Source organism: Ascaphus truei, chromosome 14, assembly GCF_040206685.1.
Source record: "Ascaphus truei isolate aAscTru1 chromosome 14, aAscTru1.hap1, whole genome shotgun sequence".
NCBI classification, from domain to species: Eukaryota; Metazoa; Chordata; class Amphibia; order Anura; family Ascaphidae; genus Ascaphus; species Ascaphus truei.
In genome coordinates this window covers 19,364,749-19,383,788 of record NC_134496.1, presented here as the reverse complement: position 1 = coordinate 19,383,788, position 19,040 = coordinate 19,364,749, and positions in this window count along the sequence as shown.

Below are 19,040 nucleotides of genomic sequence, written 5' to 3'. Positions count from 1 at the left end.
ACTGTCACGGTAGACCAGACCTAATTCACGCCGAATATACTGGGCACTGATTGAACAGTACAGAACACCTACAAGCTCAAATTGAACCCCCAAAATACCCACAACATATATATAAGCATATAAGTTTCACAGAGGAGTGCTACTGAGCATGGCAATTTATATTTAAAACCAGAGACATAACATAAAACACAGACAAAGCTCAGTGCACATCCAGAAAAACTTATATACGGTACAGTGCCTAAATATACATATATAAATAACTAATAAATAAAATGGTCTTTTAGTTTAACATTTTGGCCAAATTGTTGTAAGCCCTTGAGCCAAACTTCACGGCAGACCACTGTACCGTATATAAGTTTTTCTGGATGTGCACTGAGCTTTGTCTGTGTTTTATGTTATGTCTCTGGTTTTAAAGCACTGATTGAACAGGACAGAATGATAAAATAGGTAGAAATGTCCCAGAGCTGCTCCAAGATATGACTGTTGCTGCCAAAATTGTGCACATGTATATAATCTACAGTAGATCCATGAAATAGTTCAATAAATGCACTCCCGTTCAGTCTCCCAATGTATGGTACATAGAATAAATGAAAACAGTAGTACTGTGTGTCAGTGACTCACCTCCGGAACGGGGCTAGAGTGTGGTAAGGGGGAAATGGAAACTCGGTGCAGCCGTGTCCCCTGCAAGGGAACTATAAGCGGTCTTAAGACACCCTGATCCTCCGCCACTGCCCTCACATAACCGGCGTCACACACAGCAAATAAACCCCGCAGCGGGGGGGGAGAGTTACTCACAATCTTGACACGCCGGGTCCAGACTTCAGAGCTCCAAAGCTGACTCTCCAGCTGACGTCAGGCTCCACTGATCCGGAAGTGCTTTGATGCGTGCTCCAGCCAAGGTAAGATCAACAGAGATAGGGTTTTCAGGCGGTTCACTGCAGTCGCAGGGGCATAAAAATAGAAATCCTCACACAATCAATAAAAAAGGTTGTTTATTGAGTGCATTGGCACAGAAAATACTCTGCTACATAGATAACTCTGACGCGTTTCGTCCGCAGGTAGGGACTTTGTCAAATCACAGGCATCACTGGGGCCATTACCAGACACTCTTTGACAAAGTCCCTACCTGCGGACGAAACGCGTCAGAGTTATCTATGTTGCAGAGTATTTTCTGTGCCAATGCACTCAATAAACAACCTTTTTTATTGATTGTGTGAGGATTTCTATTTTTATGCCCCTGCGACTGCAGTGAACCACCTGAAAACCCTATCTCAGAATGATAAAATAAACTGAAGATTTATTCCCTTTCGGGCAAACACAACACTGTAACACAAATAACCCCTGAAAATAACACTTACTGTAAAATAATAGGGGGAAGTATCCAAGAATAACACAGGCTAGCAATTCTCCCTTGCTGGATCAGAGTCACGAACCACCAACTACGAACAGCGAACACCTCTGGGATTGGGGCAACCTGCCTCTTTATAGGGTTTGAAGTCCTATCACAAACAGGCAAGGAACTCTTGGAGGAAGCAGGAGTGCCCCCCATGCGACACCAAGTCTAGGGCTGAATGGCTGGGCATTGTCTAACCCAGGGGGGCGCAAACTTTTTTCCCTGCGCCCCCCTATCGGCGGTACCCTCACTCCCGCGCCTCCCCTAACCCCCACTCATCTGCGCTCCGGCGTCACGACATCACGTTGCCATAGCAACGTGACGTCACATGACCTTGCGGCGTCATTTTGACGCCGCATTGCCATGGCGACGCACGAAGGAAGCCGCCGGAGCCTAGGTAAGTGTAGGTTTACAGAGGCCCTGCAGCTCCCCCGGCACTTAATTTAAGTGCCTTCGGGAAGCGCGCGGGCCTCTGTAAACCCCGCGCTCCCCCGCCGGCAGTCTCGCGCCCCCCCTGGGGGTCGCGCCCCCCAGTTTGCGCACCGCTGGTCTAACCCATAGGAGTGGTTGATGGCAGATACTTAATGTTATCTGGCCCATCCCCACTCCTTTATGGCTCTGCAGCTTGATAGTTCTGAATATCTCCAGACACCTTGGCAATAAAGCCAGGGGATGCCCTTTGAAGTCAGGGACTCCCAAAGGTCCCAGCTCATCCTCAATGCACCTTTATCTGCAGGAACCTCACCTGATTAAATCAAAGGCCCCTCCATAGAAATGTAACTCACATGCAAATCCCATTACAAGTCTGCTCTCTGAGAAATTGGTACATACAGTCACATAATCCCCTGAACACTTTGCAGGGCTGGCTCCCAAATTACATCACAGTGCTTACCCATAGATCACCAAACACTTTACCTCATTTGCCTGCTTAACTAGACTTGGGAATTGAATTCACAGGGAATAAAAGTGCTTTGGAATACACATACATAGTACATTATACATTAACCCTTTCTCTCCCCACACAAATTAGGGGTAACTAGCCGGGTATAACCCCTTTATTACAGGCCAGATTACCCCTGATCGTCCCAGCGACGGACGGAGCGTGGCGGGGTGAGTAGGTTAATTTTGGTGTGTCTATATCTGTGGTTTTTACTGTATTTTTGTAGACCTCACCTTGACAAAGGCTGTATTGTACAGCCGAAACGTTGGGCCGTTTGGCACAATACATTTAGCATTATTAAGTCTGTGTGACTGTATCACTCCTTATCACCAGTGGTCGACAAATCACCAAAAAATCTACTCGCCGAACAAAAAATCTACTCGTCACCTAGTACCACACGTGTGCTGCTTGAGCCAATAGGAGCTCGCCACGATGTTAAATCCACTCGCCCAGGGCGTGCAAATGTATAGGTTTGTCGAACACTGCTTATCACCATTGTTGTTTCTGGAACTTCAGGATTCCCTTCCTGCTACGACAGAGCAGTGGGTGCTGAGTATTTTGTTCATCTTTACAGTGGGCCTTCATTTCCCTCTTTGTTTGGAGCAGAACCAACTCTAGCCAGAACCGTACCGCACAGTAACTGACGCGGCTAGGAAAGGGAGGAATTATTTCATCACTGCCTTTGTACAGAGGTAATTAGTTTACTGGAAAGGGAATGTTAAGCCGCACATTCCTACAGGTTCCTGGACAACTGGTTAAAGACGAATGCTTGCTTAATTAATGCTTGCTTAATATAAAAGATGCTTTCTACTAGAACGCCCTTTGGTTAAAGTGAAGTGTAACTTCCTCGTCCCATCCGTTTTTTTTCTTTTTCAACTTGTATTTTATTATTTTTCAAAACATAAAAGGAGAGGGAGGGGTGGGGAATACAGAAAATAAAAAGGGTGGGTGGGGAAGGGTAGGGCAATACATCCGCAATGGTCTCCACGTAGGAAGCACACAACCAGTTGTATATATACATACACTTTATAGGAGTATTGTATTGTATTGTATGTCTTTATTTATATAGCGCCATTAATGTACATAGCGCTTCACAGCAGTAATACATGTGGTAATCAAATAAATAACAGATAATATAAATAACAGATCATGGGAATAAGTGCTTTAGACATAAAAGTAACGTTTCGGAAGAGGAGTCCCTGCCCCGAGGAGCTTACAGTCTAATTGGTAGGTAGGTAGAACGTACAGAGACAGTAGGAGGGAGTTCTGGTAAGTGCGTCTGCAGGGGGCCAAGCTTTATGTATCGTGTTCAGAATATCCACAGTACTATTCATATGCTTCTTTAAGCAAGTGTGTCTTAAGGTGGGTCTTAAAGGTGGATTGAGAGGGTGCTAGTCGGGTACTGAGGGGAAGGGCATTCCAGAGGTGCGGGGCAGTCAATGAGAAAGGGTTAAGGTGGGAGAGGGCTTTAGATACAAAGGGGGTAGAAAGAAGACATCCTTGAGAAGAACGCAAGAGTCTGGATGGTGCATATCGAGAAATTAGGGCTGAGATGTAAGGAGGGGCAGAAGAATGTAAAGCTTAGTCTAGTAAATAGGCATCTCTGGATTCGCAGTCTAAGTCAAATTTGGGTTTGCCATACATAAGTCGCCCAGGGATCCCAAGTGGTCAGGAAACTATTAAATCTATCGTGAATCAAACTCGTAAGTCTCTCCGAAGTCATAACCAAGTTCACTTTTCGAATTACAGTTGTGATTGGAGGGGAGTCATTCTGCTTCCAGTGTTTTGCGATCATTGCTTTTGCGGCCGAGAGAATTTGCATTATTAAATAATCTACCCTCCTTTCAAGGCCTTCTATAGGTTTTAGTAAAAGCACTGTTTCCATATCCCAGCTCAGATCTAAACCTGAAACCCCTTTTATTAATCTTCTAATTCTTCCCCAGAAGAGAATAATCTTAGGGCATGACCACCAGATATGGTTAAACGTGCCCAGTTGTCCGCAGTTACGCCAACACATTGGGGAAGTTAGTGGAAAAAATGAGTGGAGGCGTGCAGGCGTATAGTACCACCTATGGAGAATTTTCAGGTTCGTTTCTCTAACTGCTGAGCATCTGGAGGCTCTGGCTATTCTGTCATAAATTTCCTCCCAGTCCTCGTTATCTATAGGTTTACCCAAATCTCTTTCCTATTCTGAGATATTTTTACTTGTTTGGTCGCTAAACTGGTGGATTAGAACCTGATAAAATTGAGCTATCGTCCCTTTATGATATTCGCCTCGCTGGTACAAGCTCTCAAAAGTGGTCAGGGGTCTGGTCCAGTTTTCCTTTGGTTGAATAGATGAAACGTAGTGTTTGAGTTGCATGTACTGAAATACTTGCAAATTCGAAACACCATATTCCTCCATAATCTCAACAAATGTCTTAATCCTGTTTCCCTTTAACATATTTCCAATGGTGGATAGCCCTTTTTCTTTCCATTTTTTAAAAACGTTTGATTGGTGTGATGGGGGGAACTCTTGGTTGAACCTAAACCGGTGTTAGGGGCGAAGGGATAGACGAAATCTGCTTATATTTACAGTTTTTATCCCAAATGCTTAGGGAGTGTGTTAGGACTGGGTGGGTTTTATAGTGATCTGCTTTGTGTTCCTTCTTTATCCACAAAAGGGTTGCAATATCTGTCTGCCGGACTTCCGATCTCTCGATATCTACCCACGGTTTCGTACCCGGGGTTGCAGACCAGTAAATTAATGCGCTCAATCTAGCCGCCTCATAATATTTGGCTAGGTCCGGTTGCCCTAGGCCACCTTTGTACAGGGGAAGCACCATTAATTTTTTCTTAATTCTCAGCCTTCTGCCGTTCCAGATAAATTTAGCTAGCTCAGTCTCCAGGTCCCCGATTACACGAGCTGGGACAGCTACTGGGAGTACTTGGAATAAATACAAGATTCTTGGGAGAAGGTTCATTTTAATAGATATAATTCTGCCTGACCAGGATATCTGGTGTTCTGACCATTTTGTTAAATCTTTTTTCAGAGTTTTGATTAAATCTGGGTAGTTTGCGTTATATATATCCTCGTATGTTTGAGTGATATTCACCCCTAAATACTTTAACTTGTCTGTTTTCCATTTTATAGGAAACTAGCTGATATACCCGGCGTTGCCCGGGATGTAATTTTCCCGCTCCCCCTCGCTCTCCATCTCCGTTCCCCCGCTTAACTGCTCCGTTCCCCCCCCCCTCCCCGCGTTCAGATGTCTGATTTCCCCTCCCCCTTCACAGCTTCCATTCCCCCCCTCCTTCACAGCTTCCATTTCCCCCCCTTCACATCTCCGATCCCCCCCCCTTCACAGCTAGTCGGCAGCGTCTCCCTGGGGGGGCGGGCTGTAATCCCCCCCCCCTTCAGAGGTCAGCAGCGGTGGCTCACCTTTGGGTATTGATTCCCCACCCCCCCTTCAGAGTTCGGTGGCGGCGGCTTACTGGGGGGGCGGCGGTGGCTCACCTTTGGGTTGTGATTTCCCCCCCCCTTCGATGGCTCACATTTGTGTAGGGGGGGGTGGGCAGGTGTGGGGGGTAAGTGGGGGGGAGGTGTGTGGTGGGTAAGTGGGGGGGGGGTGTGGGGGGTAAGTGGGGGGGGAGAGGGTGGGGTATTGTGGGGGTAGTGGTGTTGGGGGAGAAGTGTGGGGGGAGTGGTGTTGGGGGAGTGGTGTGGGGGGAGAGGGGGAGAAGTGGGGGTGGTGAGGGGGGTGGTGTGGGGGCGAGAGAGGGGGGGGGGAGAGTGGTGTGGGTGGGGGTGGTGGTGTGGGGGGAGAGGGTGGAGGTGGTGTGGGGGGGGTGGTGTGGGGGGAGAAGGGGGTGGTGGTGGGGGGGGTGGTGGTGTTGGGGTGAAAGGGTGGTGGTGTGGGGGGGAGAGGTGGGGGGTGGTGGGAGAGGGGGGGGGGTGAGAGGTGTGCCACGTTGACCATGTGCTGATTTCGGCAGTAATGTCATTCTGCTGGGGTTAGGGGGGGGGGGGTAAATGCGGGCGGCGGCAAGTGCGGGCGTAGTGGTGAAAGGGGGGTGAGCAGCCTCATTTCTCTGGTCCCGCGGCGGCGTGGGGTAAGTGCGGGCGGAGTGGTGAAAGGGGTGTGGAGGGTGTGAGCAGCTTCAACAGGCTTGTTTCTCCGGTCCGGCGGCGGCGGCGAGGGCGGCGTGTTTTAAGTGCGGGCGGAGTGTTGAAAGGGGGGTAGGGGTGTGAGCAGCCAGAGTGGCGAGAGTTGGTGGGGGTGGGGAGCGGCCTAGTTTCGCAGGTTCCGCGGCGGCAGTGTGGGGTAAGTGCGGGCGGAGAGGTGACAGGGGGGGGTGTGAGCGGTCTCGTTTGTGAGGTCCTGCGGTGGCACGGGCAGCGTGGGGTAAGGGCGTGTGACGGCAGCAAGGGCGGAAGAAATGGGCCCGTAGTGGGGAGAGGGGGGGATGCGTAGAGGAGGGCCTGCGGTGGGAAGGGAGGAGGGGCGATAGGGGTGGCAAGGCCGGAGGGGTGAGAGGGGGGAGTGTTGGACTGTGTGTGAGCAGTCCACACGGGTGAGGGTGGAACAGTGGGCTACAGCACCGGCCAATGAGAGCCGTGGGAGGGCGGGCAGGCGGACCGACAGACCAATCAAATGGACTCTAGACACTCACATCAAAGATTTTCAAATATATATATATATATATATATATACACAGTGTTCGACAAACCTATACATTTGCTCGCCCCGGGCGAGTGGATTTAACCCCCGGGCGAGTAAATATTGGCCCAAGCAGCACACTTTTGGTACTAGGTGGCGAGTAGATTTTTTTGTGTGGCGAGTAGATTTTTTGGTGATTTGTCAACCACTGTGTGTGTATATATATATATATATATATATATATATATATATATATATATATATATATATATATATATATATATATATATATATATATACAGTGTTCGACAAATCACCCAAAAATCTACTCGCCCAACCAAAAAATCTACTCGCCACCTAGTCCCGCCCCCAACTCCGCCCCTAGTCCCGCCCCCAACTCCGCCCATAGTCCCGCCCCCAACCCCGCTTTAAAATAAAATATATAAATAAAATACATTTAATAAATTCCTAGTCAGAACAACACAGGGAGAGGGGAGGGTGACACAGGGAGAGGGGAGGGTGACACAGGGAGAGGGGAGGGTGACACAGGGAGAGGGGGAGAGGGGGAGGGTGACACAGGGAGAGGGAGAGGGGGAGGGTGACACAGGGAGAGGGGGAGGGTGACACAGGGAGAGGGGGAGGGTGACACAGGGAGAGGGGGAGGGTGACACAGGGAGAGGGGGAGGGTGACACAGGGAGAGGGAGGGTGACACAGGGAGAGGGAGAGAGGGTGACACATGGAGAGGGAGAGAGGGTGACACAGGGAGAGGGAGGGTGACACAGGGAGAGGGAGGGTGACACAGGGAGAGGGAGGGTGACACAGGGAGAGGGAGGGTGACACAGGGAGAGAGAGGGTGACACAGGGAGAGGGAGGGTGACACAGGGAGAGGGAGGGTGACACAGGGAGAGGGAGGGTGACACAGGGAGAGGGAGGGTGACACAGGGAGAGGGAGGGTGACACAGGGAGAGGGAGGGTGACACAGGGAGAGGGAGGGTGTCACAGGGAGAGGGAGGGTGTCACAGGGAGAGGGAGGGTGTCACAGGGAGAGGGAGGGTGACACATGGAGAGGGAGGGTGACACAGGGAGAGGGAGGGTGACACAGGGAGAGGGAGAGAGCTTGACACACTCACACTCACTCAGACAAACTCACAATCACACAATCACAGTCTGTCACTCACACACACAAACACTCACCCGTAAGGCAGGGAGTCGCACATGGCAGCGGGGGCCTCCGCACGGCAAGAGGGCCTCTGCAAGGGGCCGCGCCCCCTCCAGAGTGGGACGCCGACGCCGCAGTATTCACTGATAGATGTAGAAGGGCCGGTAGGGGATTTCCCCTGCTTAGAGCAGGGAGAGGCTCCGGTGAGGGGATTTCCCCTGCTTAGAGCAGGGAGAGGCACCATTAGGGGATTTCCCCTGCTTAGAGCAGGGAGAGGCACCATTAGGGGATTTCCCCTGCTTAGAGCAGGGAGAGGCACCGTTAGGGGATTTCCCCTGCTTAGAGCAGGGAGAGGCACCGTTAGGGGATTTCCCCTGCTTAGAGCAGGGAGAAGAGCCAGTTAGAGGATTTCCCCTACTAACAACTGAGCTGGCCATCAGGGGTTTCCTTAACAGCTGACAGATCGGCAGACTGTCCGTAGAGGCGGCACACCGACGCCGCGTGGGGTGAGGGGGGGGGGGTCACGGAGGCCGGGAGAGATTGGTGTGAGGGTGGGGGGGTGGCGGATGGCCCGATGCGAGGGGGGGGGGGCGGGTGGCCCGGTGCGAGGGGGGGGCGGATGGCCCGGTGCGAGGGGGGGCGGGTGGCCCGGTGCGAGGGGGGGGCGGGTGGCCCGGTGCGAGGGGGGGGCGGTTGGCCCGGTGTGAGGGGGGCGGGTGGCCCGATGCGAGGGGGGGCGGATGGCCCGATGGGAGGGGTGACAGATGGCCCTGCAGGGGCCTGAGGCAGACAGGCATGGAAGCGGCTGGCTGCCGGAAGGGGGAGGAGTAGAAGCGCTGAGGAGGGAGGCCACTGCTCAGAGAGCCGGAGGCGGGGTAATCTCCCCCAGCAACATGAACCCGCCTCCGGCTTTTTTTTTTTTTTTCTCCAGCGCGAGCGCGGGAAAAGCAGCAGCGCGAGCGCGGGAAATTTAAAAAACACACATGTGCTGCTTGGGCCAATATTTACTCGCCCGGGGGTTAAATCTACCCGCCCCGGGCGAGTAAATGTATATAATTGTCGAACACTGTATATATATATATATATATATATATATATTTCTTTTTCAGCTCGTTTTCTTTTTCCTTAGGTATAAATAAGCTTATAGCTTCTGATTTAGTATGGTTAACTTTGAAATTTGAGAATTTGCTGAATTCTTCTAAAGTGTCTGTAGGCGGACGCTCACAGAGGTATGCAAGGGAGACTGATTATAGTGAAATTAAATAACCCTTTTATTGCGCCTGTTTCCTTAACATCAGGAAACCATCCAAACAAGGGGTAAACAAAGCTTCTATTCACTTGGGAGTATTTCTAGTGAAATACTATGCAGTTCACAACTCCCTTAGATAAGCATGTCTCCCAGCCCCAAACATATAGCATGAATTAAGCAGATATAAGAAGTCTCATAAATGAAAGTCTTATCTGTTCCTTGTGGTTTGGAGGGAAAATCTTCTCTGTCCCTGGTTCAGCTCCCTTTTCCTCAGGGTGTGTCAGCATTCAGGTTTAGAAGTTTCCCCTGTGTCTTGAAAGCAGCTCTGCTGTTTCTTCTGGCAGGGCTCAAGACTGTTTGTCTCCAAGTTCAGCTCAGGTGTGAGCTAAGGAGTCTCACTTCCTGTCTCAAAAGACAGGCTTTTCTAAGCCATCTAATCAGGCAGGTGGTGTTTGTTAATTGACTACCAGCAGTTAACCACCACACTGCTGGATTAGAGGTACATTACCTGAACAGGGATAACTCCCCTGTTACAGTGTCGAACACATAGATCCCTTCTTTGGGGATTACTATAATTGAGGCTGTTAGTGATTCGGATTGTAAAATTCGCCTCTTAGGATATTGTTGAACCATCTGATCAGATAGGGTTTCAATGTGTTCTCAAACTTTTTGTAATAGAAATTCGAGAACCCATCCGGGCCCGGGGCTTTGGAGTTTTTAAGCGATTTAATGGCAGCAGACACTTCCTCTGCGGTTACAGGGGCTCCTAGGTGGTTTGCTTCTATCTCATCCAGTTTAGATAGTTTAGTTGTTTTATATAGTCATCTAGCTTTGCTGCTAGAACTATACTTATATGGTCATGTTTTGTCAGGTTATGTAGGTTATTATAGTATGTCACAAACTCTTTGTTGATCTCCGCAGGGTTGTGTCAACTTGTCGTGTCCAGTCTTTATACTGTATATATCAAGACTGGACATCTTATTACGGAGTTTGGCTGCCAAATATCTGTCCGCTTTGTTACCTTTCTCATAGAATATTTGGTTTGTCCAGCGCATTGCCTTTTCAGTGTCCTCTATCAATATGTTTTTAAGCTCAATTCTGTCTTTGTCAATTTTTGCTCTTACTTCCTTTGTTGGGTTTCTTTGGTAACTCTCCTCGTTCTCTCTGATGCTCGTTTAAACTGTTTATCCTTTTATTTTTCTCTCTTTTCCTATGTGAAGCGATGCTGATTATTTTACCTCTAAGAGTGGCTTTGTGGGCAGCCCATAGGGTGCTCTCCCCTACTTGGCCGTTATCATTTATTGAGAAATATTCTTGTATGGCTGCCCCTATTGCATTTTTGGACTTGGGTATCCTAAGCAGGAGGTCGTTCATGCGCCAGCGTGCGCCGGTCGGTCTCTGGTGTAAATCCCTTAATACTAATAGCACCGGGGCATGGTCCGACCAGGTGATATTATCTATTTCCGATTTTACTATTCGGTTGGCCAGCTCTCTTGATATAAAGATATAGTCTATACGTGTGTGTTGTTTGTGAGGGGGGCCGAGTAGAATGAGAATCCGTTTGTTGTGGGATTCATCAGCCGCCAAGTATCTATTAACCCGCACGCTCTTATACTGTTTTTGTGGGCTGTTGAATGTTTTAGTTTTGAGCGTCGTTCTCTACCTAAACATCTCGCTTTATCTTTATTGCTATCAATAATCGTGTTAAGGTCACCTCCAATAATTAGGTGACCTTTCCTGTCTCGGCTGATTATTTCGAATGTCTCACTGATGAATGTTTCCTGGTCTTCATTGGGAGCGTATAGGCAAACTAAAGTCAATTCTGGTGTGCTTATTTTGCCATTTATATTTAGCATTCGGCCTGCTTTATCTCTTTTTATCTTTTCTATTGCAAAAGGGACACTAGTTTTAATCAAAATAGCTACACCTGCTTTTTTGTTTATCGCTGGAGAATGGTAGATTTGGTGATAATTTTTGTCTCTTAGTCTGTTAATATCGTCCCTGTTCAGGTGTGTCTCCTGTATCATATAAATGTCACCTTGCTTGGCCTTGAAGTCCCTAAACATAAGGCTCCTTTTCATAGGGGAGTTTAAGCCTTTGACGTTCTGGGTGATTATTTTTAAGGAGTTAGCCATCGAATATCGTGTTTTGTCTTATGTTAAAAATCTTTGCTTCTAATCTTTTAAAGCTACATTTTTTCTGTGCTGATCTCTGTTTGAAACAGTGTGTCTTTCTTTTTTCCCCATCTATAAAAGGCTGGTTGTGTTTGCCTGGATTCCATTCAGGATGGGAGAACATTAAAAAAGAAAATTTAAAAAAAATGAGCAACCTTGGGGATTATTAACTTGGTATGGGGTCGGGCCCTCTGTATACTCGGGTCTTTAACTCTACCCTAGGAGTTTTTGGGGCATGCATAGTCTAAGGGGAAAAAAACGTGTGTGGGGTGCAACGTGGTACTTGCGTTTTGGTGGACATTGGACACCTGCAAATAGCACGATTGCTTAGAGGAATCTATATTAACTTCGGTCCTCCCAGTCTGCGGAGAAAACTTACTGGTGCTACAACTTATACATATAAAGGGGGAAAAGAGAAAGGAACAGTCATACATACATCAAGCAGATACATAATACAATAAAATTAACTTCTCCTCAAATAACTATACGTCACCTAATGTTTGAGGCTCAGATTATTACATTGTATCCCTATTCCCCCCCTTTTTTCCCTCGCTTTCCCGGATTCTTTCAAGTTATTAAAGGCACTTGGTTCTGATACTTATCTCTATGCCACATTTTTTCCCTCTTTCTGGTAGGGGTGGCACGAAATTACAAAGCTGAGGGTTCACCTCAGGTTACATTAGCCTCCACTAATTCTCAACTTCGACAATATGACTAGGTTAGTACAAGTTCTTCTAAGTCCTTCTTGGAGTGGCCTGAACTCTAGACCATGGCCCCCGCCTTGGTTGCTTCGGGGGGCTCTCTCCCTTGTTCCAAGCTCCGGCAGCAACTCCAGGCCCAGAGTGGCCAGAAATACCGGACCTTCCTCTGGTTTTCTGAGAGTTGCCTGTTTCCCGTTGTATGATGCCTGTAGGCAAAATGGAAAGCCCCAACGGTATCTAATATCTTTGCTCCGTAGGAAACTCGTAATCTCTCTAAGATCCCGTCTTTTGGCCAGTGTTGTGGGTGCGATGTCCGTGAATATCTGTAGCTCTGAGTCTTCAAAAAGGATTTTGTCTTGGTTCCTGGTCTTGTTAATAATTTCTTCTTTGGTTGAGAAGTAGTGAAGCCTTGTTATGATGTCTCTGGGGCCTCTGTTTTCATATTCGTTTGGGCGAAAGATTCTGTGGGCCCTGTCTAGCTCCAATTTAGCAGTAGTAGCTTCTGGTATTATGCTTTGGAAAAGTCTGTGAAGGTAAGGTTTAATATCTTCCGTAGAAACAGACTCTGGGACATTTTGAATCCTGACATTATTCCTCCTTGGTCTATTTTCAGTTTCTTCTTGCGCATCTTGGAGATGGGTTATCTGGTCCTTTAGTTGGGCTAATTCCATATCTACCTCAGTCTCTCAGTCGAGGCCTCCATTGCTTCTTCTAGGCCTGTGGTGCGTACCTCGACCGCCGCGATTTCAGAGCGATGACCCTTCATTGTGCTTTGCAGTTCTTCATGGAATGTCTGCTTGATCTCCTTGACCCAAGCCTTCAGATCATTCCTGATGTTTGTCCCCTGGTTTGAGAGTGAGCCTGATTCAGATTCTTCTCGGTCCTGAGATTGCAAGTGCTTTTGTTTGTTTGTTTAGGTGTGTCGCTCGTTTGTTTAAAAAACAGAGAGGTGTCCGGTTTTGGTGTCTTTCTTGATGGGGCCATGTCTCAGGTGCGTCTGATCAGGGATGAAAGAATAAACTGTCTCGGTTCTCTCGTTAGATTTTTTTTTTTTATTGCAACGCTTTAGCTTGCAGCCTCTTTGGTGTGTCTTGCTCTTGAGGCTTCTATTTTGTCAAGGCCACATTTGCACCCCCTCACACAGACGTCCCACTGTTACATGGATTTAATTGGGTGTTCTCAGGAGTGTGGGAATTTGGGGAGCGTGGCAGTGTAGCTCCTCAGTCCGGCAGTGTTAGCTGCTCAGAGATTCATGGCAGCCATTTTGTATTTAGTATTTTCTTGTGTAGACTTATGGCTTGATCTACTTTAAGAGCTTTGTACAAGATTAGAATTGTTCAGTTATGTGAGCCCACAATCACTGATTAGCAGCTAGTAATAGTTGTACCTGTTTAATGTCAGCAATGTATAGTGTTGCTGTATTTGCTGTGCGGGGAGGGGGTGGGTGGGGGAGTAGAGGCACACCGCACAGCTTTGTTTTTCAGGTCTGCCTGGTTAGTTATATTGAGGGGGGGGGGGGGGGGCCTGCAACCCAGGGCTCCAGCTGGATTATACTGCAGGGGCAAGGGGGTCCAGTGCTTGGGCTCTGTGTGCAGCTCTGGTCTGCTTGTTTATGCTGTAGCAGAGTGTTAGTGGCTGTGGAGATCTCCTCTGTCCCGCCGATCCCCTTCTCCTCCCCTCCTTACCCCACCTCCGTTGCGCAGGTGCGTCTGCGGTTCGCATCCTGTCCCGGTGCTCCTGCGTTGCAGGTGATGAGCCCTTTCAGCTCCGCTGTATGGGCGGATCCACCACCTCCTCTGGGTCTCTGCCGGGGATCTCGGTGCAGGCGGCCGGTCGCAGGTTAGTGTGCTTCTGGTCCGGCGGCCATCTTGGCAGTTTGTGTGGTGGGGCCGCGGAGTATTCCCGTAACTCCCGGGGACCCATCCGTCGCAGGGAGACCCCGAATCTGCCAGCAGAGTCCGGGGCCAGTGTACGGGAGTGCGTCCCAGTGTCAGGGGCTCTCTGGGGGTCGCTCCCGTCGGCGTGAGCTGTGTTTCCTGCTCTTTTTCGCCGAAGCTGAGCTAGCTTGCTCATCCCATCCGTTTTTTAATGCTGAATTTTTATACATTGCAAAAGTAGGTGTGTAGGTAAACTCAGTATCATTATATAGTGCAACATGATCATTGCCTTAGGGGTGGAAATGTATAGAGATACTCAGCATCATTATTCAGTGCAGAATGTCCATTACATGGGAACTGGTAGTGTATAGAGATACTCACCACCATTATACATTACAGTACATGTGGCTAGGAAATAATAGGATGAGTTATAGGGCTGTATTGTATAAAGTCTGAAGTGGCCATTCGGGCTGTTTATGGTCACAAATGCCCATTGAAGTCAATGTAGCCCCTACCAGTAAGCACCCTCCCACTGATGTGACCCAAACAGCTGTCTGTGAGTAGGGTTACTGGCCATGCACTTTTTTTTAAACCCAGGCTGTGCTGAAAAAGCTGTGTAATGCGGCAGACATAAGATTATAGGGATCCATCTTAATGGGGATAAGAAGTAAAAAGTGACACTGTGCTTATTTGCATGTGTAGCCATGTCCCCCTTTCCCCCCCTTACCTCTGATGCGGGGAAGGGGGAGGCTGTGATGGCTGCGGGAGCAATCGGGCACCACCAGTGCGACATGCGGCTGTCGGGGACACTGCGGGGCAGCGTGCGTACATGGAGAGGGAGCTCAGTTGCTCTGGAGGATCCACGGCGCACCCGGCTAACGGGGGCCGCCATGACAGTTAGGCACGCATGCGCAGAAGGGTCCCGGCGGCAATCAGGAGCTCACACATGCCCAGAGGCTTCACAGTTGCGGCAGCCATTACATACATGCTCCGCAGGGGAACTACAAGCCCCATAGTGCTTTGGGGCACAGGTCATGGGGCGCAGCTTAGCCAATAGGGCTGTTAGGATCCTCTGAGGAGAAGAGATACATTTTGCACGCTTGGAGCCACGCTAGTCATTTGGAGCCAGGACAGACAAGGGGAAGGTAGGGTCTGAGTGTCAGTGGCACTCAGACTAGGCCAGAGAATCCCCTTAGGTCCCAGATAGGCTCCAATCATGTGTAGCTTGTGGTTGCTTCAGGGAAGGCCCTTAGATAGGGACGCTTCCCCATTTTACTGTAGTGTCAGGGACACAAGGAAGACGCCGTGTGGTGATCGCGGTCTGTGGTCTGGGACCAGACCACCGCGGTGTTATCAAAGAGTCTTAAAGGTGAGACCTTCCTACCGGAGTCCACCCAACGCAGAGACGGACGCCATCATGAAGGGCCACATCGCTGGATCAGACGGATCCTCGTTGCTAAGTCGGCCACATCGAGAACTGGAGTACTCGGCAGGTACCTCAACAAAGTGCACCAACAGTTCACGGGATAGCGCTACTCCCTACACTTTTGGGTGGGCTGGACATTGGGAAAGGGACATCAGGGTATTGGTGCCTAGCACCCAAAGTACTTTGGGACACTCACTGGTGGTACTGGGCTGGGTGTCCACTATACTGTGTGGTGGTGTTATGTTATATGTGCTCTCAGTAAAGGTTGTTATTATATACCGTGTGTGTTTACTATTACTATTGGTTCCTGTGAGGGGCTCCTCCCACTACACTGGGATCCCTCGCAAGTGGAGGCGCTGCACCAAGATGATAATTCTACCACCCCAGGCTCCCCATCGCGGAGGCTTGGGCCCTCTGTGAGCCAACAGGTAACGGCTTTACCAGTAGTCTGTTTATTTAGGGGGAAAGAGGGCTACACATGTCATTACCCAGAATCCCTGGTTGCAGTGGAGGCACTGTATGCTAAGAGATAATGGGGAAGGGCATGGTTGCAGACCTGCCTGAGACATGCGAATGTGTCACAAGTGGGATTTTTATTTATTTATTTATTTAAGTAAATGGGGATTTTCATCCCAAAACATCCCAATAAAGAGAATAAATATCCCTTTCTGACTCCAGTAACGGCAATCAGATTGCAGCCTGTTGGTGAATTGAAAGAATATCTGATCCAAGATTGAACCATTTGTGGCATCAGAGAGAACGCGCCGAGAGATTTCTAACCTCAGATAAAATGATCCAGATGTGCCAGGCAGCTGAAAGTGTAAGAGCACAAGCACAAGAATGGCATTCACCGGAGGGCTGATTCATGCCCTGAATAGCCACTTCTATAGGAGATAACACTTATAGAAGGTTATGTGGGAGCCACTACTATAGGAGATAACACTTATAGAAGGTTATGTGGGAGGTGTGGCTGGCAGTGTGTTCTCAAACACTGTGTAGTCCTTTGGAAACTCTATTTGTACAATGCACGGTGCAACTCACATCATTTTACTAACGGGGGTACCTCCCAGGTGCACAAAAGTCAAGTGCATGCAGCTGAACACAATCTGTCTCGGGAACGTGATATCGATGCGCTGGAAACCAATGCAGCTAAGAGGGACGGGATCCTCCCAATGCCACAGAGTCAAACATTCCTTAGGCTGCGCTTATAGTGCCGGCGACACGACGGCGCCGGAAAACAAAAGCATTACCGCCATCGCGTGCGCTTATAGTAAGCACGATGCGACGGCGGAGACGCGAATTCCTGAAGCCGGCCAAATTTGATTTTTCAGAGGCTGTCGCCAACATGTGACAGCCTCTGAACCAATCAATGGCCAGGTCACCAGCGACGTCGCTGAAAGTTAAATTATAACTTTTGCGGGTGACGTCACCCGTCGCGTCGCCGTCACTCGCACTATAAGCGCGGCCTTAGAAGCTGAAGCCTGCAGCTCAGGTTAACATTGTACCTGAAAAAAAGAATACGAGAGACTGAAAACAAAGTAAAAAACGACCTTGGGAAGGTTATTGTTAGTCTGTCATCAAAAGCAGCGCGGAGAACACTGCTGGAAATGATAAATACATGTTTATGGGACCCAGAGCAGGGGGGATTATGGGGAAATGCTGCAACAATAATTGTTGTGGGAGTCAGTGTTGAGGTTTTATGCACCAGAAAGGCATAATATAATTGGGTCAAGTAATTCTCCAGAAGCACAATGACTATAGGAACCTGTGTCTTAGACCTGCGTACCTGTGATTGAGGAGGAACCAAGGTGCGCACAGATGGAGACGGAGCTTTAGGAATATAGTTTGCCTGTGAACGATATATATTTATGGTGAGGCACACCGCAGGCACTCCCCCGCCACCCACCGCAGGCACTCCCCCGCCACCCACCGCAGGCACTCTCCCGCCACCCACCGCAGGCACTCTCCCGCCACCCACCGCAGGCAATCACCCGCCACCCACCGCAGGCACTCTCCCGCCACCCACCGCAGGCACTCTCCCGCCACCCACCGCAGGCACTCCCCCGCCACCCACCGCAGGCACTCTTCCGCCACCCACCGCAGGCACTCCCCCGCCACCCACCGCAGGCACTCCCCCGCCACCCACCGCAGGCACTCTCCCGCCACCCACCGCAGGCACTCCCCCGCCACCCACCGCAGGCACTCCCCCGCCACCCACCGCAGGCACTCTCCCGCCACCCACCGCAGGCACTCCCCCGCCACCCACCGCAGGCACTCTCCCGCCACCCACCGCAGGCACTCCCCCGCCACCCACCGCAGGCACTCCCCCGCCACCCACCACAGGCACTCCGCCACAGGCAGCGAGGCATATATCTCTGCGGGAAGTATGGAGTTGAAATCAGGAGCCAGTGCTTGGGTTCTGGCCCCGTCGGCTCAGTTGCCATTGGTCAGTTCCAATTTCCCATGCCCCGCCCCTCAGGGCTTTTCTTAGACCACTGACTGATTGGTCCATACCGAGAGAGCCCCTGGCTCCTGATTGGCTCAGTGGAGGATAGTTCTCTGCTGATTGGTCAGCACCCGGTTCTCTAAGTTTTCAGATGGAGGTTGGGAAACTATAGAAGCCGACGCCGAGCTCCTCAGTTGTTCATGGCTGGTTTTGGTGTGTAGAGATCAACTGGAAAGTGAAATGTAGAACCAGAGTCGGTCATCCTGAGTTACTGGGATAGTCTGGGACAGACAGATCGAGGTGGCATCCAGGGTAAGCTGGCTTCAGCAGCAACGTGCTGGGAGTCCCCCATAACCCCCTGTTCTGGGGGGATATTGCCGTGTTGTCTGTACTGTGTTGCTCCGGCCAGAATAATCCGCCATTTATTTAACGCTCTCATTCTGCCTGCTGTTTTGCGGTCCCATAAAAGTCTAGTCAAATCATCCCCTATCGTGACAGAATTACTTTCTTTTAAATTGACGTTCCCATTTCAGATGGATGTGGGTTATTCTGTAAATGCCACTCCGGCACCATCATATGTTTAGTGAATAACTCCCCGAGTCTCTTTCACAGCAATGTGTCCACAGTGGCAAAAGTATCTCTGCTGCTACATCATTTAGTTCTATTGTTATTTCTAGTTGTTGCAAAAAGACCACTTTACCAGCCAGGACGGCGCCTGGGTTCTCAGACAACCAGGGCATCCCCAAAAAAAGACCCAAAAACAAATGGCCACACGAGCGTGCCACCATCAAGGGACCACCAATGTGACACACCCAAGAGGACGTCCTAGACCAGTGATGGCGAATGCGTGGCACGCGTGCCGCTGCCGGCATGCCGAGCCGTCTCTGTGGGCACGCCCCCCGCTCTCAAACATCTGACGCACCTGCGTGGGATATCACCTGACACACGGACATCACAGGAGCGACTGGAGTGAACGGAGCGACCGGAGCGACTGGGGACTGACCCCACACCGATTCCAGCAAATCAGGTAAGTT